This window comes from Carlito syrichta, unplaced genomic scaffold, assembly GCF_000164805.1.
Source record: "Carlito syrichta isolate Samal-C Ts95f unplaced genomic scaffold, Tarsius_syrichta-2.0.1 Scaffold304493, whole genome shotgun sequence".
Classification (NCBI taxonomy): Eukaryota; Metazoa; Chordata; class Mammalia; order Primates; family Tarsiidae; genus Carlito; species Carlito syrichta.
The window spans coordinates 366,198-392,279 of record NW_007248589.1 but is presented as its reverse complement, the minus strand read 5'-3'; the positions used below and the strand labels follow the sequence as shown (position 1 = coordinate 392,279).

The window sequence follows — 26,082 nt, the reverse complement described above, 5'->3', positions numbered from 1 at the left end:
TAAGAGTGGATACATCAATGATCTTTTTAAAAATTTTTATCCTTAGATCTCATTTCAGAGTTGCTAAAACTAACTCAAAGACCAAAGTGTCGTTTGCAAGAATTTATTGAGCACTGCCTGGGCATGTTAGCATTGAGCATTTATTTTCAATAGAAAAATGAGTAATGATAATTATTTTATTGAACATTGGTTGGGCAATTATTTTATGCCAAACACTATAATAAGTGCCTTACATGCATCATCTTGTTGAATTCTTATAATGACCAAAGGAGGAAGACACTCTACAGATGAGGAGATTGACGTTTAGAGTTTTTTGACATTCCAAAGTCATGGGGCAAGTTATTGTTGAAGTCTGGATTTTAACCTAGGTTTTGATCAAAGACTAAGAACATAACCACTCTGCTATGTTGCTTCTCTATTCCCACTCTCCTTTGACACGAGGTCTCAAAGGATCTTTGTGACAGACATAATAATAGTAGTTATGATGTAGCTAACCCTTTGGGATGATTTATCTTGCATATGTGTTGCTCTAAGTGTTTTATTTTATATTAACTAATGTAACCCTTCCAGGAACCCAGTGAGGGAGGGTCCTGTTTTTATTCCCATTTTAGCATTGAGAAAAGTGAGGTTGACAGAAACCTGTAGGTCACCAATATCCTAAGTAGTAGGACTACATTTTATAGCTGGTCTTCTGGCTTCAGTCTGTGTTCTGTGAAGGTACAACAATTGTAATCTTTTTTTTTTTTTCACTGTACTTTGAGGGCAAGAAACTTTTCTACTGGAGTTTTTATGTGAGCGATTAAGAAAGTTATATAAAAACACTACTTCTCCTAGATTCTCCATACACAGAGAGAATTGAATTCTAATTTGAGGACGTTTTAAATCAATTTTTTCCTTTAGAAATGGCACAGGGCCCTGGGACAGCAAGAATTTTCTGCTTGGTTCTAAGCTCTAAATGAGATTAACTTGACTACTCCTGTGAGACTTTCACACTCAAAGATCCCCATGACCACCCTGCTTTCTCTGAAAAAATTCCAATAGGACTATGTTCCTTGATACTTTTGATGGTCTTGTTTTGAAAGTGAGTCATTGGATTAAAAAAAAAGGCGGTACATATACATGATGGACTATTATGCAGCCATAAAGAAGGACAAAATTATGAACTTCACAGCAACTTGGATGGCCTTAGAGTCTATAATACAGAAACCGAGAACTATCACATGTTCTCACTCATAAGTGGACCTTGAACAACTATTGTAATACTATAAGAAAAGGATTGGTAGTAGTGGGAATCTGCTGGGGGAGAGGGGGCACACCTCATCTACAAGGGTGAACATTTGCATACCTAACCCTGAATTGTACCCCACATTTTTAAAATTAAAAAAATAGGAAAAAGAAAGTGAGTCAAGTATCCCTATACAAAGAAAAATGAAAAATGTAATATTTGCCTTCTTGGGTTATGCAAAAAGACTTTTGAACTCAAATGTGTAGGAATGTAAGCACGAAACACCATACAAACCTAAGGACAAGGGAAATCTTACAACCATGGAATGGAGGCAAAGGATGAGATCAGTTTTTCTGTCTTTTCATTCTGTAGTGGACAGTGTCTTTTGATCCATGGTATGAGCATGCATTTCTCATTTAATTCTTATGACAACCCAAAAAGGAAAGTACTCTTTACAGTTGAAGAAGCTAGGGTTTAGAGAGTTTGTTTTAATGTTTCCATAGCTAAGTCCATGAAATATGAGCATGTGCTTTAGGAAGCAAGAGGATAATAAGTTCTATTATTTCTTTTTGTTAAACTCATCTTTCATGATCCCCCTTCCCTCCTCTCACTGGCTCTCGGTTCTTTAATACTTGTTCTTGTAAGCCTAGAACAAGTTTCTCCTCATTCATTCAGGCAACCTAGTGCCATTATCACAAGACTGACATCATCTCCCACTTCCTAAAACTGGTTTCAATAAAGGAGTAGAGAGCAGGCTTCTACTGCAACATTCAGTTCTTTTTGGCATCAATCCTTAAGAATGAATTTCTTCATTGTTTTTCCGTAGGCAATGTGATGGCTGCCAGCCCTATTAGCACCTGTGGGAGGCTAAGGGGCTGCATTCAAAGGTTCTGTTCTTGTGCAGCTGCACTGCCACACCCAAATACCCAGTTCACAAGCTCCATTAGGTGGAACTTAATACATGCTCGATTCACTGATGGATGAAATAGCTGAGGACCTTCACGCGGCATTCTCTTTCTCATCATTCAAGCCTCTGTTGAAATGCTGGCTCTTTCTCTGAGCACCTTCTCTACAATCATTTGACCTTCCACGCAATCACTTCCACACGGCCTGACTTTAATTCCCTCTCTAACACATTAGCTGTCTGATATTTTTCTTGTGGATTTCATTATTTGCATATTGCCTACCAACCCTGTTACACTCTAAGTTTTGTGAGAGCCAAGAGCCCGTCTTCCCTGTGTCACCCTGATTCTCCCATGCCCAACACGGTGTCTGGCACCAGAGAGACACTCAACACATATTTAATGAATGGATGAGTGAATTTTAGACTCTGTGATGATGCGGCCTTAACGGCTACTAAGGCCAGCACGTTGCCGGAATTGTTAAATGAAAAGAAATCCCAGATGAACTTGTACACAGTGGAGACTTTCTACATAAGTGATGTGTTTCCCTCAAGGTTGCGTATAGACAGAAGCTGCGAATAGAAAAGATGAATTTTTTGGTGAGGCTTTCATCCTGCTGTTGTGATGTCCCCAACTCTCCCTTTATTTGCTGGTTTGAGTGAGTGTTCCACTGGGGGAACAGATTTATTTTCCAGAAATGGGATAGTATTGTCTTCTCTTGACAAATCTAAAAAGCAATTCCTGCAGCAAAGATGTAAAATGTAGAAACTAAATTCTAAAATACTACCCAGCCACGAATAAGAAGGTGTGTGTGTGTGTGTGTGTGTGTGTGTGTGTGTGTGTGTGTGTGCATGTGTGTGTGTGCGTGTGTGTGTTTTGAGTCACTTTTCAGAAAATTGGCTAGGGCTTTCCAGTCTCGGGGTATGTATGAACTATTCAGACAATTGTCTTAATTCTCTTCTTTTCTCTTAAGATAAGGCCAAACTGGTACCTGGAATTCAACATAGTAATCAAACTCCAGATCATGTGGAAGAATACTCTCCCTTATCCTCACAGATTTTGTTTTTAGGGTCTTAAATGACAGAACTCAGTGTGGAGCTCTCAAAGCAGTTTGGGGGGAAAAAGGCAATTAGTGGATGTGAATGTCTGGCCCTATTTCTCACGCATCCTTATGCAAATGCACACAGTGTGTCACATCTCTCTACCCGTCTCTCTATGGAAGTCTGGGATAATCAGTATCCTAACTGAGAGTTTAGGTTTACATTTCCCAGGCCCACTTAAACAGAACCGTGACCACTACTTGCTGCTGTTTATCATGGGTTGCTGCAAGCATTGCACACTGTACCTTATTTCCCTTCACAACTACCTCTGGGGTGGGCGACATTCCCTCTAGTTCACACATGAGAAGACAGAAGTTTCTGGTAGTTAAGTGATCGACCTGACATCACACAGCTGAAGCAGCAGGGCTGGAATGGAAAGGCTTGTCATTGTATCTATTCTGCCTTGCCATTCCCAAAGCACTTTTGTAATTTTTGAACTTCTCTTAAAGCACTTGCCACTCTTTTGTTTTATTAGCCTTCCTTTAGAATGTGTTTTTTCCCTCTTATGAAGCTATGTTTCTAGAAGTTGGCATTCATATCTCTCCTTGCCCATATCTCCTGTAGGCCTGAGTGAAATGTCTGGCACATAGCAAGCCAGATGAGGGTCGAACAGGTGAGATATTTGCCCTCAGTGCAAAATTTAAGGAAGATTAACTTGATAATTAAGATAAACAATATTTTAATACATTAGTTTAAAAAACAAAATTAATGCAAAAATTCCATGATGAGCAAAATATCAAAATTTTAAATGAAGACAGGCTCTGACCCTGCACTTGACTCACCCTTGTCCTAGTCCTATAAGAAGCACTTAAAACATGTTGAATGAATGGATAGTGGAATTGATATTTGGCTCATGTGAGCTAACTGTATGGCTAACTATTCAGTAAAATGTTATCATTGAGAGTTCAGGGATGAATCAGGTGGCCCTTGACTTTTCCTGCTGTTGGTTTGTCCACCAAGATGTTGATTCAGCTGTGATGGTCATTCCCAAGCCTAGAAGATTTGCCAGAGTCCATCTTGCCTACCAGCCTTAGCAACAGTCTACTCAGCGGGGGTAGTTTTCTTAGTAGAAGTTTAACTCTAAACAAAAAAACTGCCATTGGCTGTCCAAGATTTTGAAGTTTATATAATTGCTTTTTCATTTTGTTACTTTTCCCCTTTCCTTTTTTTTTTTTTATTTCAAGAAATTAGAGTAGTTGCTTTGGAAGGACAGACTGTGACACACACACACACACACACACACATACACACACACATATGTATTTATATATCTATTCATGCCTCCCTCACCATTCCCACCTCTCCACCAGATTAGGTAGGCAGTAGGAGTTTAGTAAATATTAGTGAGTTTATTAATTGAAGGATTGTAGGAGATGAACTGTAGGAAAAAGAATAGTTTAACTTTGACCATGTTAAATTTATATCCAAACTCACCATTATGCTTTATAGCCAATAAAAACTTTATACCAAACCAAAACATCAACAAGTCTAATTAGCTTTCATTTAAGCTAAGCCCATATTTCCATGCTGTTTTCATTGTTTGTGTTTGAAACACTACTTAGCCAAATGAGGAAATCCTTAAGTGGATTATTAAGTGGAATAGTTGCATTATTGTTCCCAGTAACATTTAATAAAACAAAAATCCAAGGTCCAAGAGTACAGTATAATGTGGTGGGTGGTATAAGTTTTATGAAGAGAAATAGGACAGCGTAGGGGTAGCTGTTTGCTTCAGGAAAAGAATCTCAGAGAGAAAAGAGTTGACCAGCAGCCTGAATGAGAGGAGTGAACATCGTATGTGATGTTTGAAGACCACCAAGGAGGACAGTGTGGCTGCAGCAGGTGAGAGAGGAGACAAGCGAGAATGAGAGTAAATCTCATAGTTGCCTGGGGACCAGGTGATGCTGACCTAATGTCAACCATGGAAAGGAATTCAGACTTTATTCTGAGAGAGATGGGAAGCTTCTGGAGGGTTTGGGGCAAGTAATGAGCTGATGTGATGTTTGTTTTGTAAAGATTACGCTGACTTCTCAGTGAAGAAAGGATGGTGCTTTAGCCCTGGGAACCCAGAAGACAGGTGTAGCCCTGCTCTGGTGGAGCTGATGATTGGAGTGGAATTTTGGCAATGGGCACATAAAGAAAGTCAATTCAGGTACATTGTGAGTAAAATTAAAGAGTGTGATGGGAACAAAGAAGGGATGGGGCTGCCTCCTGCAGTTCATAGTTAGGAGAGCTCTGGGAAGGTGACGATGAGCTAAGAACAGAGTAAGGAAAAAGAGCCAACCAGATATCAGTAAGGAAGGGTCAGTCAACCATGCAAAGGTGGACAGTCAGTGGTGCAAAGACCCTGAGGTAGGGACAGACTGTGTGGATCAGCTAGAGAGAGGTTGAGAGGTAGGCAGGTACAGACCTTTGAGGGATGTTGAGGTCGTGTTGAGACGCTTGGGTTTTCATCTGATTCAGGTAGGTAGCCATTGGAGAGATTTAAGTCTCAATGGCTATCTCAAAGGATCATCCTGGCTGCTTCGTGGAGAATTAATGTGGAGTAAAAATGGAAGCAAGGAACCAGGCTCTGCTGGTCATGCTGGCATGATATGTTAGCAGTTTAGATTCTGGGAGAGGTTGTGGAGTTGAAGAATGGATTGGAGATATGTTTTGGAGGTAAACCAACAGGGTTCATTCATGCCATAGATGTGAGAAGTAAGGAAAATCCTGAATGACTTCTAGGTAATTGGTTTGAACAACTGAGTGAACAGCAGGACCCTTTATGGAGATGAAGAGGAACGGGGGAGAGCCAGATGGGGAGAACTATAGTTGGGGGGGGCAGGAAAATTCAAGAGTTCTGCTTTGGACACGTTACTTTTTGAGGTGCTTGTTAGAAATTCAGATGCAAATGTTTAGTAGATGATTCTGTATGGGTTTCTGGAGTTCAGCATAGAGTTCTGGGGGGAAACGTATATTTGGGAATTATCAGCACTTGCAAATAACGTTGAATGCCCAGGACCGGGTGAAATCAGCTAGGGAGATGATACACATAGGAACAAGAAAGAGGGTAGATGACCAAGCTTTTGGGACATTCCAAGATTTATAGTAGAAATAAAGGTAAAGTGCCAGCCAGGAGGTTCTGTCTCTCTGGAGAACTCTAATACCCCTGGGAAGTGATGGCCAGGTAAGGAGAAGGCAAGTCAGCACAGAGGGCTGCCTTAGAAGCCAAAAGGAGAGAGTGTTTTCAGGTGAGAGTGTCCAACTGTGTTGAAGGCAGCTGAGAAGTAAAACGAGCCCAAAGATAAACCATTGGATTTGGCAGAATGCGAGCTTTTGGTCATCTTGGGCAAGAGCAGTTTGAATGGAATGGAGAATGGCAGTTTCGAGCGGCTTCCCTTTTTCTGAGGAAGCCAAGATTCATGACATCATCAAGCCAAGATCCATGAAGTCATTTGTGAATATTTTTCTCTGGAGAACAGAGAAATAGACCCATCTCCTGCCACTGTTAAACAGACTGAAAATGGTTGCATTCCCTAGCACAGAATTGACCAAAGTTTTTGTTATCCTCTGTTTTGCCCAACAACAAACCAAACGTTCCAGTTTCTTCACTTGTGCCTATTACTTTTGAAGTGTTTGAGATCATAAAATGTTCAGATGGCCTTGATGATCATGTGTATAATCCCCTTATTTTACAGATGAGGAAACAGAAGCTTCTGAAGAAGTATAGAGGAAGGCTGGAATCCAGGAATCTTCTAACTATATCATATTAGGCTTTGTGACCCCTGTACCTCTTCCCCTCACCCCACATGCACCAAACTAAATATTAGAAGGTGGTCCTTAGGTAGCTTGTAGTAAAGGTGTTTCACCTCTCAAGTTAATTCTGATCTGATACTCTATCTGTAAAACAGAATCAGCTCTGTTAATTATGTGATTATTTAGGATATTACAGAAGACGCTACTGATGAAGGTCTGAAAAAACAGAGGAATGACTGTATAGTGAAAATGGCTTTCCCATAGATCACATGGGGCTTTCTGTTCATTTTCTTGTCTGATTTTAATGATATGGATGGGGTTGCCTTACCTCCCTTAAAGAGGTTGAGACCAATGCAAAACTTGACCTCCCTGGGTCAAAAGATAGAAATTCTGATTATAACTGGTTCATGCCAAGATGAAGAACCTAGGTCTGAGCCAAGAAAAATTAAAGGCTGAATATACTCCTTTCAGTATTTTTGTCTAGAAGTTCATACAAGACCTGGTTCCCTGACTCAAGCAGCACATCTCTGCTGTGGCTCACAAAAGGAGTGTTTAAACTCTCGTTTAATACTGGCATAGGAACCAGTTGAGATTGATGAGAATCAGACTTGGGGGCAAATGGTTGAAGTCAATGTGACAAAGTACAGGGCTAAGGGAACAAGATAAACCCTGGTGCCAGAGTTCAGGCAGATAATATACGCTAGCTTTGAACTTTTCTAAGAACAAGTTCCTCCAACTGGGTTTAGGGACTGGTTGGGGTGGGAGTGGGTGTCTTTTGTGCTCAGAGCCTCAGGTTTTCTTGGTTAGAACTCATTGTTTGAGCAATGGGCCCTGACCCTTTAACCTGGCTTATTTTCTCTTTAGAATAGGGTGTCATCTTCAGAAAGCAGTATTTTTTTGGTATCTAGTACAAAACTTTCGTCTATAAACTGGTAAATAAAAAAGCAAAATAAATTTTGATGTAGATTCACTGGGAGATTGTTTCTCAGATATTGGGCTTGCTCTATTTTCCACTCAAATTATTTGTTTGTCCCTGCCTCTCCTTCATAAACTGCAAACACCTTAAAAACGAGGTGCATGTCCTTGTTTATCTTTGTAATGCCTCAACCAATACTGGGCACATGGTATATACTTGGAAAATATTTATTGAATAAGTGAGTAAGATAAAAAGTATATAAGAATATTCTTTACTACTGTATTTTAGAACTAAGGGTTTCGATAGCTATCTTTTCAAAATAATGCTAATGTATCTTATAACTTTATGCCTTTTCATTAACTCTTAAAAGAGAAAACCAAGAAAGTGATGATAGTATTATTAATAGTTATCACTGGAACCTTCCTTGTGTCACACAGTTGCTGGGTACTTTATTTGTATTCTGTCAAATAGATTATAAACCTGTATTTAGGAATTATCATTTTCATTCCCATTTTACAGATAAGAAAATTGAGGCTTAAATAAGCTGTCTGAAACACATGCATTCAAATACTGCATCTGGGATTTGTATCCAAGTTGGCTTCATTCCAAAGCCTATGCCCTTGTCAATTTGCCAGTGATTACATGGAAATCACCTGAACAAACTGGATTTTACTGAAAACGGTCTTTATTGATTATTTCTGATTACAATGGAATAAGCATTCCTTATTTTTAAAAAACAGAATTAGCCAGGCTGGGTGGCTCAGCCTGAAATTCCACGACTTTGGGAGGCTGAGGTGAGTGGATTGCCTGAGCCCATGGTTCGAGACCCGCTTGGGCAACTTGGCAAGACCTCATCTCTACAATAAATCAAAAAATTATCCGGGCGTGGTAGCGTGTGCCTGTAATTCCAGCTACTTGGAAGGCTCAGGCAGAAGGATCGCCAGAGCCCAGCAGGTCAAGGCTGTGGTGGCTGGGAGCATGCCACTGCATTCCAGTCTGGGTGACAGAGTGAGACTCCAACTCAAAAAAAAAAAAAAAACCAGAAATGAACGATAAATCAAATGTGCTTCTCACATTATTCTTGACAATAAGAAAACTTTACTTATCAAGATGATCATATATAACTACTTTAAAACAATGTAAGTACATATAGATTAAAATTAAATTATTCCTTTCTGTCCCCCTGCCAAGCCCCAATCTCATTCTCTGTAAGTAGCCACTACAACCAGCTTCTCGTGTAATCTCTTAAATTGTGTTTGCATTTAGAGGCGATGAGAAGGGGTGTGTGTGTTTGTGTGTTCGTGTGTATATGTGCTCATGTGTGTGTATATGTAATCCATCTTTGGGAAATAACTTTCAAAATAACTCAGTTATGCCAGTTTCCTTCAACTTTCTAAACAGCAAAAATTCTACTGCATAACGCATCTAAATGGAGGAAGTGTCGAGTGTTTATGTTGGAAGTTCCTCCAGAGACCTTCTGGACAGATACTTCTGGTTGACTGTTGAGGAAACTGAGGCCCAGGAGAGCCCAATGACTTGTGTAAGGCAGCCAATCAGGTCAGAGGGAGACCAGCATCCAATCAGTAGGAAGCCCAGTTTGGTACTTGGTCTATATGACCTTTTGTTTGGCTGCAAAACAAAACAAAATGAAATCAAGAGAACATTGCTACAAATTAAGTGGAAACAATATTCTAAGAGCTAACTGCCATATGAATTAATATTTAGGCAAATACCTAATCATATTTCCATCTATCTACATGAAATATGCGAAGAAGAAACCAGTAAAGCCTCCCTCTGACAAAATCACATATTAGAGAAATGACTACCAGGGATTAAATCTACTTAACAAAAAATCATAAATCAAAAAATCAACCTTCCAAATCTTGAAGGAAATTGTGAAATAAAATCCTATTACTGAAAAATCATTTTTTTGTCTTTGAAAAGGTGTTTTATGGCAAACCTTCTAAGATATTAGATTTCTCTAGATTGATGGGATTTCCCACATATGGCTGCATAAAATATCAGGAATCAAAATCAGGTGTATCCCAGCTTAAGAATCCTAACTTCTGTCCAGAAAATAATTTTTGTGACCGCTAATCTATCCATATATAAATGTTTGGGTGCTTTAAAGTATTACAAGAGTCTACTTTAAATGGCTTTGCTTTAGGAGATGCAAAAAACACCCTTCCATTCTGGGGCTTTGAAAAGTACTAATAGGAAATATGATGTAATTTTTATCTAAGAGAATAGGCTGTTTCTCATCCAAGTAGGAGTGGGAACCCTTTTTCCTTCATCCACGAAGGCCCCTGGAAGTTAGAATAAGGCAGAAAAGTCATGTACAATTACGAGGTTATATTTTGGTATTAAAAAATGTGCACTTAACTCTAATCCCTGACCTGGCCGTTGGGCTGAAATGTTGAGTGGAGAACACCATATTTCTAGCAAAATTGTTGCACAATCTCACCCATTATTTTTATAAGAATTACCAGAGTGCAGCATTCTTATATTATATAGCCCTAACAAGCATTTTCCTATCTTTTTTTTACTCACCTATTTTTTGTGTGTTCTCGTGGGGGGCTGAACATTGTCTTTGAACAAGTTTGTTTATTCTGTCATTTTTTTTCAATAGAATCTATTGAACACCTATGATATTTCAGGCAGCAGTGTAGGAACTGGGATCTAGTAGTGAGCAAACCAAAGCGCCTACTCTCACAAAATTTAAATCCGGGCAAAAAGAAACAAAAAATAAGCAAACATAAATATATAAGATATCACGTTCTAAGAAAAAATACGGGTAAGACGGGTAAGAAGGAAGGTGTAGGCAGGGCAGAAAGTCCAGGTCTCTATCACAGCTACACAAACACCCACGCAAAATGAAGGAGGTGGCCATGTGGCTCTTGGGACCTGAGTGCTCCAGGCAGAGGTTAAGACAATGGCAAAATCCCTGTGGAATCAATGCTTTTGGTGAACGTGAAAAATCATCAAGAGTCAGTGTGTCTGGAACAAAGTGAAAGGGAGTCAGGGAGGGTAGTAGAAAATGAGGTAAAAGGGAACTGGGCCAGAGCACTTAAGGATGAGTAGGACTTATCTGACTAAGGGGGAATTGGATGATTTTAAAAAGAGGACAGACATGGTCTTATTTCCTTTTAAAAGGATTGTGCAGAGCCGGGCTCGGTGGCTCAGCCTGTAATCCCGCGCCTTTGGGAGGCTGAGGTGAGTGGATTGCCTGAGCCCGCGGGTTCGAGACCCACCTGGGCAGCGAGACCTCATCTCTACAATAAAAAAAAAAAAAAAAAAAATCAGCCGGGCATGGTAGCGCATGCCTGTAATTCCGGCTACTTGGAAGGCTGAGGCGGAAGGATCGCCAGAACCCAGCAGGTCGAGGCTGCGGTGGCCGGGAGCGGCCACTGCACTCCAATCTGGGCGACAGAGTGAGACTTCAACTCAAAAAAAAAAAAAGGATCGTGCAGGCTGGCATAGGGCGTACACTGAGTGGGGCAAGGTGGGAAGCTAGAGGTCACAGTTCAGACAAGAGACCATGGTGGCTTAGGAAGGGTTGGCTGAAGGCCATCGTGTACCATGGTACAGGTCATTCACTGCTTAAGGGCATCTGGCTTTTCTCAAGCCAGGGGTTTTGCCAGTCAAGAGAAAAGGAAAAGATGCCTTTGGCTAATTGGCATCCCAGAGTGGGACTTTTTTACAATTCATCTGCCTTTTTCCACATGGCATGCTAGTGCTGAAAATGAAAATATGTACTAGCAATACCTCTGATGGGTAGCAGTAGAGATAAATGAGACGTGGTCTTACTAGGGGCATACAGCCAGTAGGATTTGCTGATAAAGTAACGAATAAATGAACAACTTAATTAATGAATTTATTGATTCTGTTAGTATCTGGCACCTCTGTCACTGCTCTCTGTTGCAGGTGGGTTCCCTAGGAACAAACCCCGAGGAAACAAGCAGGAAATCTATGAAGCAGTGCTTCTGGGATCAACATCTGAGGAAGGAAAAGGAGAAAAGCGGCTTGGGCAGAGGGAGAAATTGGACTGAGATGCAGCCTCATTGGAGATCTCAGCCTACTTCATGAATGCTCTGAAGCTGGGATGGTCCTTTGTGTTGTTTCACATTGGGGCATGGCTGCCACGCTTTTATATGGTCTGGTATCTAGGAAAAGGGATGCGATCTCAGATGTGCCAGCCCTCTTCACCAAAAGCATTCCCCAAAGAGGGCTGACCAACTGAAAACTGCCTTCCAGAGGCAGTCCCAGCACCTGGGGTCATAAACCCTTCCATCCTGGAGGGGGATCTGCAGCAGAGCACCTCCATGCCCATGAAGGGACACTCTATGTCCCTCGTCTGTGGCATAGATACTATCAGGCTACTCTTTTCTGCTTGTTCAAGGACAGCCTCCGGAGAGTCTCAGGAAGCTACCAATAATCACTTCAAATGGCAGTGCAGTGAAACCTATGTGCCTTACGTGTTATAGAAAAATGGGTGGACTGGGCACTTTGACTCACATCTGTAATGCCAGCACTTTGGGAGGCCTGGGTGGAGGATTGCTTGAAGCCAGGAATTTGAGATCAGCCTGGGAAACATAGTGGGATCCCATCTCCACACATTTTTTTAAAATTATGCAGGCACGGTGGCCTACACCTGTTTTTTCAGCTGCTTGGGAGGCTGAGGTGGGAGGATTCCTTGAGCCTAGGATTCTGAGGCTACAGAGAGCGATGATTTTGCCACTGCACTCCAGCCTGGGCAACAGGGAGAGACCCTGTCTCATACAGAGAGAGAAAGAGAGAGGGGAAGAGAGGGAGGGAGGAAGGGAGAGAAGGAGAGAGGGAAGAAGAGAGGGAGGGGAAGGGGTTGCCATGTGCCTACACTCAGCAAGCTTAAAATGCACAACAGCAAAAACTGTACACGGTGCAAAAAGTAATAGGTTCAGAGCTCTTCGATCTGACAAAGAGCTCAGGATGCTAGGGGTCAGTCATTGGCTGGTAGGTCTTTGCATGTTTATTGTCTAAGGATAGGATCTTTCAGTTTGGTGATGCAAGAGGAAAAGTGAAGTGGAAAATACAGTGCTTGGATAATTTAAGAAAATTACTTTGTTTACGAGGACAACACCTTTTAAACTCTCTTTGTGGCTGTAATAGCCTTGCCTGCCTGTGTGGCCCACAGTGTGGTGTTGCCATGGCAACAGCTTCTCACTGAGACTCTAGATCAGTGAACCAGACCTCAACATACCACCTCGTATGGCTTCATCTGGGTCTGAGTGTCCCGGGCCATAGAATCTTACACAAGGCACTTTCCTGCCTATGTCTTACTTTCAAGGTTTGTAAAATGAGGAGAACCCCTACTCTGTGTATGCCATGGAGAATGCCGTGTGGCTCAAATGAACTAATCTGAGTGGGAGCAAATTCTGAACTACAAAGCACGCTACAGTTGTGAGCTGTTATAAGACTTAACGAAGAGAATCCAGAGCTGAGTTACGCTGAACAGTTTTGGCATCTTAAAAGTAGGAGAGGCTATAAAAATAGAAAAAATATTTATTTTAGTCAACCTGTGAAATAGGCAAAGGGCTATTTTATGATTATGCTGGGTACACCTGCTACCTCTTAAAAGGCGCGATGACTCTGCAGCTAGAGCAGCCTGTATTTAAAGGCACAGCCTGGAGCTGGGGACCAAGTACCCCAGTATTCACCGAGCACCTCTTTTGTGGGAGTGGGGCGCATCGGGCTGGGTAGGACTCGGAGACAGTGGAGGCAAGGGTCCTTCCTTCAAAAGATTAAAAGCCAGGAGGGAACATCTAAATCCCAGGACAGAATGCGGTGTGCGCAACAGGAGAGAGAGGGGGGCGTGTCAAGGTCCAAAAAATGGAGGAGTTTTGTTAGGAGACTAAAGACAGAAGAATAGGCCTTCTACAGTAGCATTTTCAGTGTGCTGTGGTGAATGGGTAGAATTCTGAAAGTTAGGTAAGGCAAGTCAGGTGTAAGGTGAAGGCTCAAAGGCAGGTAACAGAATTTATTCCAGTAAAAGAATGATTCAATGTGATTTCGGTAAAGGTCAAAGTGGAAGAATTATTACAGCTAACTCTTACTGAGGGTTTGTTACACACTGAGCACCGTCCTAAGAACATCAAGGGTATTTCTTCAGTTAATTACCATAGTGACCCTATGGGATAGGCAATATTGGCCCCATTGTATGGACGAGCAAAGTGGGGCACAGAGAGGTTGAGCAAATTGTCCAAAAGCTAGAATCCTACTGGAGCCATGGAACCCTGCTAGAGCCGCAGGAAATATTGCTACAGGCTGAGTGACATTACACAAAGCAGAGAGAGACAGAGAGAAATATGTAGGCTTCTCCCTCCATCCAACTGTCTACACTGCCCCTTCCAGCCCTCCCATAGGCTGAGCCATGCCTAGCAAAGGCAGCCCCCTTCAGGGGAAGAGGAAGAGCCCAGCCAGGACCAGCCGTGGGGCTCTAGCCCTAATCTATTTAGGATAATTCTGGCAGGACCAAGGGAACCAGGATGCAGAGTGCATTCTAGAGACATTGACAGACAGAAAGGGTAGAATTTGCTATTGCTTTGAAAGGGCAGGACATGGTGGAAGGTATATATGTGAGAGAGAATAAGCTGAAGGAAACCCTGGACTCGGCCTTTGATTGTGAGGCCCCTGGAGAGTACCTTCGCTTTCTGTCACAGATTTTTCATTTCAGTTTCATGTACACCAGAAGAGTTTTTGTTCCTGTTTTGTTTTGTTTTCCTGTTACCATAGTTGTTGCTTTGCTGGTCGAGTTAAAGAGCCACACAATTATTGATAGCACCTATATTAATTATAGCCACAAGTATCGCTAGTGTTTCTCCAATCACAGCACAACTTTCTTGTACAGCTGCTATCTGCCTGTTTTCTTGGCTAATGCATGTTAGTGCAGGTCTTAGGCTCCTCAATGTTCTTATGGGTCAAATAGCCAGGACTTGTCGTTGTAAACATTTTATAGGTGATGGGGTCAGAAGCAAATTGTGAATATACATGACCTCAGGTAATTTGTTTAGAGTAGGATACCTGACAAGTTTTTAAATTGAAAGCTACTTTGTTCCTCAGTGGCTAGCAGAGGCTAACGAGTCCAACGTTTTGTTTCAAGGGAGAAAATTGAGAAAGTTCCAACTCCCGGGGTAGGGAACTTTTTGAAGATGATAGTGAATATTTATCATTGGCCCTGATCCACCATGTAGCACCTGGGGGGTTGTGCTTTACTTTCTGGAATTTCTTGCTCCTGAAGAGTTACAGGAAATGTTGGAGAAGAATTTCAGCCAGAAACATTTGTTCTTTTGGTTGCTCTTCTCTTGTTTCCTAGGACATCGTTTTCATGTCAGCATGATCTTGGCTGAAGAAGAATTTATCCCTCTTGACATTTTCCTCAACCAAGAATAACAGTCTCAATGTGCCTTTTCGCAACCCAGCTCTGATATCCCTCTCGGAGGGAGGGGGTTGCAACGGGCATGTGCTGAACTTGGAAGTAGTATAGGGTGAGTGAGGTCTGGCTGGTAGATCATATTTTCATTATGTGTTGTTAGAAACTGGCATACTATTTGGGAGATCCATCAATACCTAAATCCTTCCTTGGCCAGTTACCTCTCAATTGCTTGAGCTTCCTGAGAAATATCCACGTGCAAAATGGGCACAGGCCTCGCTGCTCTTTGGGGGATGGAAAAGCAAGATCTCGCTTCATCCTATGGAAGACTGGGCCTGGTCCTTAAGTATATTAGCCAAGGATGTACGATAAATAAATAACTTCAAAGAAGTCCAGAAATGGCCTGAAGTTTGAGTACAATTCACTTTGCAAGTTGGGGACCACAAAACCAAACCATAGATGAAATATACGGTGTGTGGAAAGCAAGGAGGAGAAAAACTAAACCTATAGGAGGAGAAAGACTAAGCTTATAGACTTCAAAAAGCTCCACTGCAAATAAATAAATAAATAAATAAATAGTAACCCAGTTATTATCATCAGTTTAAGAAACTGCCCTCTTTTTTTGGAGGGTAGAGTTTCTTTGTTTTAATCTTGACTCGTCTTTTGGCAGAAGTAACTCAAGAGGTAGGAAGGTTGAGCCTTCAACTTAAAAAAAAATACCCACGGCCAGGCACGGTGGCTCAAGCCTGTAATCCCAGCACTTTGGGAGGCCAAGGCAAGAGGACTGCCTGAACCCAGGGGTTTAAGACCAGTCTGGGCAACTTGATGAGACCTTGTCTCTACAACAAACCAAAAAATTAGCCGGGCTAATAACCATTGATAGTTGAATATTTAATTGGTCATGATTTTTTGAAAGCCTTGCAAATGCAACATTATTTATTGAAATATTTTTAATGTGATTGTATATTTAAATCTCAGAATATTTACCATAATAGGGAGAGTGGAGACAATTGAGTATAGAAATAACAGGAAAATACATTCTTCAATAAGAGTATATATAGGAAGATAGGAAAATAAAACATAGGGTAAGGCAGTAAGTATATTAGCCAAGGATGTACGATAAGTAAATAACTACAAAGAAGTCCAGAAATGGCCTGAAGTTTGAGTGCAATTCACTTCGCAAGCTGGGGACCACAAGACCAAACTGTAGATGAAATATATTGTTATAAGATCTTCTTGTCTCTGAAATCATTCATACAATTCAATCAGTAGGAAGTTACTAAACACCCACTACGTGCTCAGCCATGTACTTTCAGTGACTCAAATCTCTGGATTTTGCTCAACACATACAGATAATTACACTACACTGCAATGTGTGGATTTCTTTCTTTTTTTTTTTTTTTTTTTGAGTTGGAGTTTCACTCCATTGCCTGGGCTGGAGTGCAGTAGCAAACTCATGGCCACCTCAGCGTCAACTTGCTGGGCTCAGGCGATTCTTCTGCCTCAGCCTTCCAAGTAGCTGGAACTACAGGCGCACTCTACCACCTCCGGCTAATTTTTTGATTTATTGTAGAGATAAGGTCTCACCAAGTTGCTCAGGCTGTTCTCGAACCCGTGGACTCAAGCAATCCCCCCATCTCGGCCTCCCAAAGTGCTTGAGCCACTGTGCCCAGCCTATTTATATTAATCTTTTAACACCAAATATCCACTATCTGAAACTCTATAAACAGGAAATAAAAAATAATCTAATGGAATTCCTCAATGAACAGTAATCGTCAGAAGGTCAGACTACTGGGCTACCAGACCAGGAAGCCCTTCCTGGTACGGGTTTTGACAGAGATAACTTGTGTTGTTTTACGTTAATGGTGTGAGCTTTACCATATACCCTGATCTACTTTTCTCTGTAAAGAAGACCAATTGTGAGATGAAGGAAAACATGAGAACGGTGCTTGATTTACCTAAGATGTCATAGTTTCCCTTCACAAACCAGAAAATTCCCTGATTGAAAAGGCCACGCTGGAGTTCAGGGATTCCAGAATTAAGTTGCTCTATTTTTTTCCATTGAAGTAAAAATAATTAACTAAAGGACCAAGCATGAGTCATAAGTCTAGGGTTTTTGGTGAAAATGTTCCTTTTGTAATCCTCAAATGTCATAAGATCAAAATGCCCGCTTGTCTAATTTCTTTGAACTGAATTGTCATATACCTTCCTCAACTCTCGGGATTATTGTGAGATTATTGGAGATAGTGGAGGTATATAGTGTTTTGTGAACCTTAATTTTCTATACACATACGAGGTATTATTTTTATTCTTACTTGTCAATTAAAGAAAGAATTTGTATCATACAGCCTTGGGTAACTTTCTATTTCCACACTAGTTGAAAGCATTTCCATATGGGGAGTGGTGGTCGGAGAAGTGTATCAAGGGACAACAATTCTAGAGAGAAAGCAAAGTGACAGTATTAAAGAAACTAAAATAGTGGGGCAGAGGGGTACAGAGGGAGAGCATCTGGACTTGGAGAAGACTTGTTATGAGTGGATAAAGAGACTGAAGAAAGGGACTGAAAATGAAATGGACATTTCTCCTGAATTTACTAAAAAGCTCCTGGGAGAACGTTACAAAGTGAACTTATGCAATAAGAAGGATGTACTCTGGGAGATCGAATAATACCTTGTGTTTTTGAAAATACAAACATAAAATGTTTAAAAGAACCCCTCTTTTAGACTATTTTAGGAACTTCTCAGGATTCAAACCTCAGAGTTTATTGATCACCAGCCTGTTAAGTAGATGTGATCAATATTATAACTGATAATAATAATTTAAGATGTATTTATTATTAGGAAATCTTTCGTGTCTTGGTAATTTAGGGAAGGTGAAAGATGCTGACTCTCATCCAGCTTACCTTGGTTTTAATTATCTTGTAAAAACAATGTATTGAGTTTTTCTGCCCAGCAGCACTGTCTCAGCACAAAATCCTCTCAGAGAAATGTGGTTTCCCCGGATCACTGGTCCCACCATTGTGTGGTTTGTCTGCCTGAAGCCCAGGTTCCCAAGGAGTAAATTTCTGCTTCTAGCTGAGGCCCCCTTTTCTCAAGCTAGGTACTGAAAAAGCCACCCAGAATGCTAGTCCCTTCTGAAGTAGATTATAAATTTTCTTAATGTTTGAATTATGTGTGTACTAGAATAATAGTGGTAGCCTTATGCTTATCAAACATTTTTTACATGCCAGCCTAAATTCACTTACTCTTCACAACAAAATCTATGAGCTAGATATTAGTATTATTATTATCCCCACTTATAGATTCGGAAATTGAGGCATGGCTAAAAAAAAAGTTAAGTAACTTGCTCAGGTTGTAGTACGTTGAATTTGAATCTAGGCAATGTGGGTTCTTTTTTTTTTTTTTTTTTTTTTTTTTTTTGAGTTGGAGTCTCACTCTGTTGCCCAGACTGGAGTGCAGTGGCCGCTCCCGGTCACCGCAGCCTCGACCTGCTGGGCTCCGGCGATCCTTCCACCTCAGCCTTCCAAGTTGCCGGAATTACAGGCGTGCGTTACCATGCCCGGCTGATTTTTTGATTTATTGTAGAGATGAGGTCTCGCTGCCCAGGCGGGTCTCGAACCCGCGGGCTCAGGCAATCCACTCACCTCAGCCTCCCAAAGGCGTGGGATTACAGGCTGAGCCACCGAGCCCGGCTAATGTGGGTTCTTAACCACAAGACTGCATTGTTTCTTTTCTTTTCTTTTCTTTTTTTTTTTTTTGAGTTGGAGTCTCACTCTGTTGCCCAGACTGGAGTGCAGTGGCACGCTCCTGACTACCGCAGCCTCGATCTGCTGGGCCCTGTCAATCCTTCCACCTCAGCCTTCCAAGTAGCTGGAACTACAAGCGTGCGCTACCACGCCCGGCTGATTTTTTTGATTTATTGTAGAGATGAGTTCACGCCAAGTTGTCCAGGCAGGTCTTGAACCCGTGGGCTCAGGCAATTCACTCACCTCGGCCTCCTAAAGCGTGGGATTACAGGCTGAGCCACCGAGCCCGGCCTGCATTATTTCTTCATGCTAAATACTTGCATTCCCAATATACATATCGCTGATTCGGCAGATTAATATATATTTGTCTTTATCTCTGTTGTATTAAAAAAGAAAAGGCTGTGACAAAAGAAGGCACCCAAAATTAAAGGCAACAAATGCACATTTTAAAGGAAAAGATAAAAACATATTTTTATTACTTCTATTTAAGATGCAACAGAGATTTGTGTAAGGAAATGACAAATAGGCCATGAAAGAGAAAAACTTAACTCTCTGAAATGCGTTTCCAAGCTTAAGTGTCTGCAAACATGTGGTTTAAAGGGAGAAAGCTTCCCTCTCTGACAAGTTAAGTTTGTTTTAATTTGTAGTAAGTGTACATCTTGTGCCTGAGGAGCATTGAATATCTGTAATAAAGTTTCCTAGTTGCTTTACAATCCAAATAAAATCAAGAGCTGGTGTAAGAGCTGATTCATCCAAAGGAAAGGCTCTCCATCCAAGCAACAGAAAATTCCTGTGAAAGCGACCTGACTTTATCTTGTCCAGGTTCCAGGATGGCTCCTTTAATTGTCAATATGACCCCTGTAGCTCAGATACGTCTCCTTAGGCTACTACACAGATTCATGAACTCTGGCTTTCGGCCAAGGACATTGGAAAGACTAGTTGAAAAAAAGCCACTCTTCTGCAGTGATTTATAGACAGTGTGCTAGCAGATTGCAAAATCTGTGAATTATATACAGGATCCTAGCAACTTACAAATAGTGAACTAGTGGAAGTTGTTTGTGGTTCTGGTATAAACCATGAATCCATCTCACTGAGACAGTGCTGGGAATGAAAGAGTTAAAATTTCTCTTCTGGCCTGGCCACACGCCCCTTAGTTCATCATTCCAGTCCTGGTGGTGTCTTATCTGTGTTGCTCTCTTCCCCATCTTACATTGATCCGGTTAGTGCCTGTTATTAAATTGACATGTAAACAGCCAAAGAGAACTCTGTCTGCAGCTGTTCAAAGCTCAGTCCTCGTAGCCATGTTTCTTGAACTCTTGAAATCATGGGGCCTTTTGAGAATCTGATGAAAGCCATGGAATCTCTCCCAAGAAAAATATTCAACCACAGAATAATTTGTCTATTTGCCGTGAACCTCTAAAACCAAGCCCTGGACTCCACGGTGAGAAGTTTGGCCTTATTAGCTTGAAATGAAAGGATATCGTTTGGGATCCAGGATTCTTCTGACTCACATTCTGCCACCTCTAGCTGTGGCCATTATCCTCAAATTCTATCCATTGTAAATGCATTTCAGACAGGAAGATGACAGGTAAAGATGATTTTTAGGGACATTTCTCAAAAGTTGCTCATAAAACGTATGCTTATATGCAAGACAGGTTCTAAGGGTGTATGCTTATATGCAAGACAGGTTCTAAGGGTGTACAATTTAAATATGTACTTAAACCATCTTGAAATTCGTAATGAATTTTATCTGAGTCTGTGTTTTGTGAATGAAATCCGATGGGACAATGGGGCATGTATGGGAGCTGGGAGGTGCTGAAGCCTTAGCTCACGATGGATCCCATCCCCTGCCACCTCCCCAGGACCAGTTCTTTACCATTGGCCCCTCTCCCTTGGACATACTGGCCCTTCCCAATCCTCCCTCTCCATCCCCACCTAGCAATTGCAGTCATTCCCTGTCCTGTGTAGATGGGTCTCTGGGAAGGCGGTGATAGGCAAACGTGTCCCATGGCATCTTGGGACAGGACATGGTGACAGTGGGCCCCACCCTGAGCTGAAAGCACCACACTGAGCAAAGCAGGCAACTCTGTGGGCATGAGTGACTCTTTTACCTGGATGCCTGGCCTGAGCAATACCCTAAGGGCTCACTGTCGGCAGTGGGCAGTGGGTTGGGGCGGCAAGACAGCAGTAAGAGATTCCTGGCTGGTCTTCCCACCACCACTGGAGCAGTGCCTGAATACAGACAGTGCTGGCATTTGGCAGGAGGGGGGACCCAGTAATCCCAGGGGCTGTGTTTCACTGAGCCACCAGTGTGAGGGACTCCACTTGCCCCACAAATGTCTGTGTACTTGAGGGAGCAACATAAAATAGCAAATAAAAATCATCATGGCAGGTCAAGAGAGTGATCCTGGAAAAAATGAAAAAGCTGTATATTTAATATTTTTAAAAGCATCTTTTCTCTCCTTTTTAAAACAAGGAGCTCTGCGTTTTCTTTTTGCACTACCTCGTTAATTATAATAACCTGTCTTGCTATGTCTTTTTAGCCAGCCACGAAGAGCTAAAAAGAGGTGGAAAAATATTGTGTTGAATCTGGTGGCTGTGCCCAGTCAAAAATCAGGAGTTTCATTACCATGGAAGATGGGGACAATGGATATTGGGGTAGATAACTAACGGTTTCTACCATGTGAGAAAACACCCTTAAAGTGATTACCAAGGTCCAAGCATTATTGAAAGTATTTTCAACTTTTAGCTCATTTAATCCTAAAAGCAATAATTCTTTTCTTAAAATTTTTTTTATTTTAAAGATGTGGAGTACAATTCAGGGTTAGGTATACAAATGTTCATTATGTAGGTACCCTTGTTGATGAGGTGTGCCCTCCCCTCCCCTGGCAGTTTCCCTCAACTGCCAATCCTACCCCCCTCCCCTGGCAGTTTCCCACTACTGCCAATCCCTTTCTTATAGTATTAGGATAATTGTCCAAGGTGAGTAAAAACAATAATTCTATTAGCCCCCATTTACAGATTAAACAGCAGCACACAGAGATGAAGTAACTTGCCCAAGGACATACATCTAGTAAGTGATGCCCAAACCTGGGCAGTCTGGATTTCAAATCCAGGATCCTAATCCCTGCACAGCACCACCTTTGCAGCTCAGCCTGCAAAAGCACATCTGTGACTCGGCAGGACTGTTCTAGCTCTCTAAGTGTCTTATAAAAACATTGACTGTGGGATCACCTGTACTAGAACCGCCACAATATTTGTTTAAAATTTAGCTTCCTGCCCCAAGTCAGACTACTGAATTGAAATATCTGCGGGTGGATTACAAGAATCTTCATTTTAAACAAATTCCCCTGATGAGTCTTATAAACCTTAGGAAATGTTGTTTGAACATTTTAGGGTACAAGAAGCTTCCTGGGATAAGCGTCATGTGGGGAGCTGTAAGGAAACATTCATGTAAATATATGGCAAGTAGGCGAAAGGCTACAAGCTGATGAAGGAGAAGCTGGTGATATCTTCCAAGATCAAAGTGCATTAGCCCTGTGATGGAGCAGTCCCATTTCCAGAAATCCACCCTACAAATAGACCTACACATGTATGAAATAACACATGTACAGGGTTACTCATGGTGTGACATTATTGACATCAGCAAAATATTGTAGGCACACTAGATGTTCAGCAGAGGAGACCTGGTCGAGTCCAGCCACAGTAACACACAGTGCTGTCATCCAGAAGGAGGGAATCCTCTCTCCCCAGCAACAAACCGCCCAGTGAATTCACAAACGCTGCGTCTCAGGGCTGGGATGGCAAATGGGGACAGTAGCATCAGCTCTGACTCCTCTTTCGAAGCCCTGGGTCTTTGAGAGCTCCCTGACAGCTGTCTTTAAAATTAATGGAGGTGTTTAGAGCCTCTCTTCCCTAGGCTATGGATCCTGTTACCAATTCTATGGCAAAGGAAAGCATCTTATTTCCTCTCTTGGAGATGAGAACGGTCGCTTTGGAGTATAGAATGATTCTGAGATGGCATTAGCTTTTTCATCTTTTTCAATTGGAAAAGCTGGGTTGTTTGGGGGACAAACTTTTTTTTTAAGTGATTTTGGATGAGGGGTGCTCTTCTTCCAGCTCTGTATAAAGCATCTCTCCTCCTGAATTTAGATCACTTGCTTGTGCTAGGGTCTTTTCTTTTGCACCCTTGAGAATGCTTACACTCTTGAGTAGAAACATGAGTGAGTCTCAAACACAGATTGTTCTCTAAAAATAGTCCCTTCAGCCTTTGCTATTAAACTAGGTGTCAAGACTCAGAGTTAGCAGAGCAGTTGTTGGAGCAAAAGCAGCACAGAGTGTTCCCTTGGAGATTGTCATATATGGCTGTGAAACCCCAGGAAGGCAGACCTTAGAATTCTTCACAAGTTAGAGGAGAGAAACATAAATGCCAGGTCAACTTCTTTTTTCTTTACTGAAAAATACCCTAGTATCAGAAAGTATATAAACTAGTAGATGACCTGTTGGCACAATAAAAATTCTGTTATCTTCCTGTGTTTGGGGCTAAGATTAAATTATCCTGGGTTCTCTTATGGTTAGTAGTGGCTCCAGAATGTGGGGTGGGGAGGGCTTCAGGCTGTATTTTCATGGCCCTTTTATAAAACTGAAGAAGTACAAGTTGATTCTGCCAAAGAATGAAGGAGTATCTAGGCATAACAGAGGTGAAGCCCTCCTTCATCTCCTCATCTTGGCACTTTAATTGCTCTAACTTGGTAGGTGATTCTCATCACAAAGGCTCAAGGTTGTGTCCAAGGTTAATCTGGACCAGCAATGCCCAACAGAACTTTCTGTGATGGTGGAAATATTGTAGACCTGAGTTGTCAAATATGATAGCCACTAATCCAATGAGGTTATTGAGCAGCTGAAATGTGGCTAGTGTGACTAAGAAACTAAGTATTTAATTATATTTCATTTTAATTGGTTTAAGTAATCACATTGAAATGGCTAATGGCTATTATTTGGACAGTGTAGCTTCTTGATGCCTAGAATAGGTGTTGGGAATTATGGTTTTTGAACTCTGTATGTCAAATTAAGATGGTGGCAATGACATGTCAGTGCTGTGTGAGTTACACGTCCATCTTATAGAATAGATATAATTGACCTTCGCTTTCCCTTTGGATGTTCTGAGAGGGGTAGACCATCCAAACATCTTTGTTAGATTCCATGAACCAGAGATGTCAATGCCACCCCATTCTTCATCCATTTGCAAGAAAAAAAATTCAGGGATTCGGACCAGGAGAGGCAGGCCAGAGTGAAAGCACACCCCAAACAACAAAAGGCATGAAATTACAACACAGCACATGACTTTCACAAGTCATTTGTGTATAGTTTCAAGTTCCTTGAAACTTAGAATCAACTTATTAATTTCAGAGACTTTACCTTACCCACATAAAGCCCAACACCACTCACTCCTGCTTATAATTTTTTTTTATTGGGAACTAGAAAATAAGTCACTGCTATAGTACACAGTTTGTAAGATCATGATAATTAGGAGCTCGTTTGCTGTTGTGAACCAGTCTTGTATGCAGAATACGTATCCAAAGTGGCTTTGTAAGATCAAACATGATTTAATCTGTGTATTTTACTAACCCTAAATCAATCTGATAATACTTTCCTACCCCTTCAGAGTGTTCAAGTTTTACCTTAGGTCCCATTCAGTGGTATTTTTCCTTTGTTTCCTTTTTAAAGATGCGGGGTACAATTCAGGATTAGGTATATAAGAGGTCATCGTACAGATGAAGTTTGGGCCTCCCTGTGGTCCTCACTTCTGATTTGAGATCAGGAACGCTTATTGATGTTATGTGCTCCCCCTCCCCTGGCAGTTTCTCACTACTGCCAGTCCCTTTCTTATAGTATTATAATAAATGTTCAGGGTCTGCTTATGAGTGAGAATATGTGGTACTCAGTCCCTTGTTTCTGTGACACACCTCTGAGTATGATAGACTCTAAATCCATCCAAGCTGCTGCAAAGGCCACAATTTTGTCCTTCTTTATGACTGCGTAATATCCCATCATATATATGTACAGCATTTTTTTATCCTGTCCACTTCTGATGGGCAGGACCGTTGGTTCCATGTTTTTGCTATTGTGAATAGTGCTGTAATAAACATGTGTGCAGGTATCTTTTTTTGTAGAATGCTTTGAGTTCCTCCAGGTATATTCCCAGAAGGGAGTTGCTGGGTCAAATGGAAGATCAATTTTTAGAACTTTTAGAAGTTGCCATACTGTTTTCCACAGAGGTTGTACTAATTTACACTTCCACCAACAGTGTAGAAGCATTCTCTTTTCCCCACATCCTCTCCAGCACCTGTTGTTTTTTGAGTTATTAATGACGGCCATCCTGACTGGAATTAGGTGGTCTCTCGGTGTGGTTTTGATTTGCATTTCTTTGATGGTTAGTAAGGCTGAGCACTTTTTCATGTATCTGTTGGCTGCTTGTATGTCTTCTTTTGAGAAGTATCTATTCATATATTTTGCCCACTTTTTAATAGGCTGTTGGCTTTTTTCCTTTTATCACATTTGAGTTCCTTGTAGGGTATCTTTCAAAGTGCCTACATGCTGTTTTTATGCTGTGTCAACCTAAAAGGAAGAGGCTGAGACACAAAATAAAGCATTTATTTGAGCCAAAGTGAGGACAGCTACCTGGAAGACTCAAACCCAAGTCACTTTGTATATGAGCTCTGTTCAGCCTTTGTTACAAGCAGGTTTTTAAAGGCAAAACAGGGGGACAGGGAGCAAGCAGATTCAAAGTTGTTTGTCAGGAATTCTCATTGGTTTACAGAAATAACACCAATTAGTGGTTGACTGTACTTGTGTTAAGCTGTAAAGGGTGGGTTATGGCATCCAGTGTGGCATTATTAAGTTAACTTATAGCTACTTGTGGCAATAGCAAGCAAGTTTCAAGAGTTGAATACATAGCTCAGAGGGGGAGCAGAGTGTGCTTGCTGTCTCATTTTTTTTTTTGGAGTCTCACTCTGTCACCCAGACTGGAGTGCAGTGGCCGCTTCCGGCC

At 41.4% G+C, this 26,082-nt stretch overlaps 1 protein-coding gene across 1 annotated transcript in view; it reads left to right on the top strand.

The window, feature by feature from the left end:
* MAMDC2 (MAM domain containing 2) overlaps window positions 1-26,082 on the top strand; it is a 175,881-nt gene that overhangs the window by 13,361 nt on the left and 136,438 nt on the right. The gene's annotated exons all lie outside the window — the stretch shown is intronic.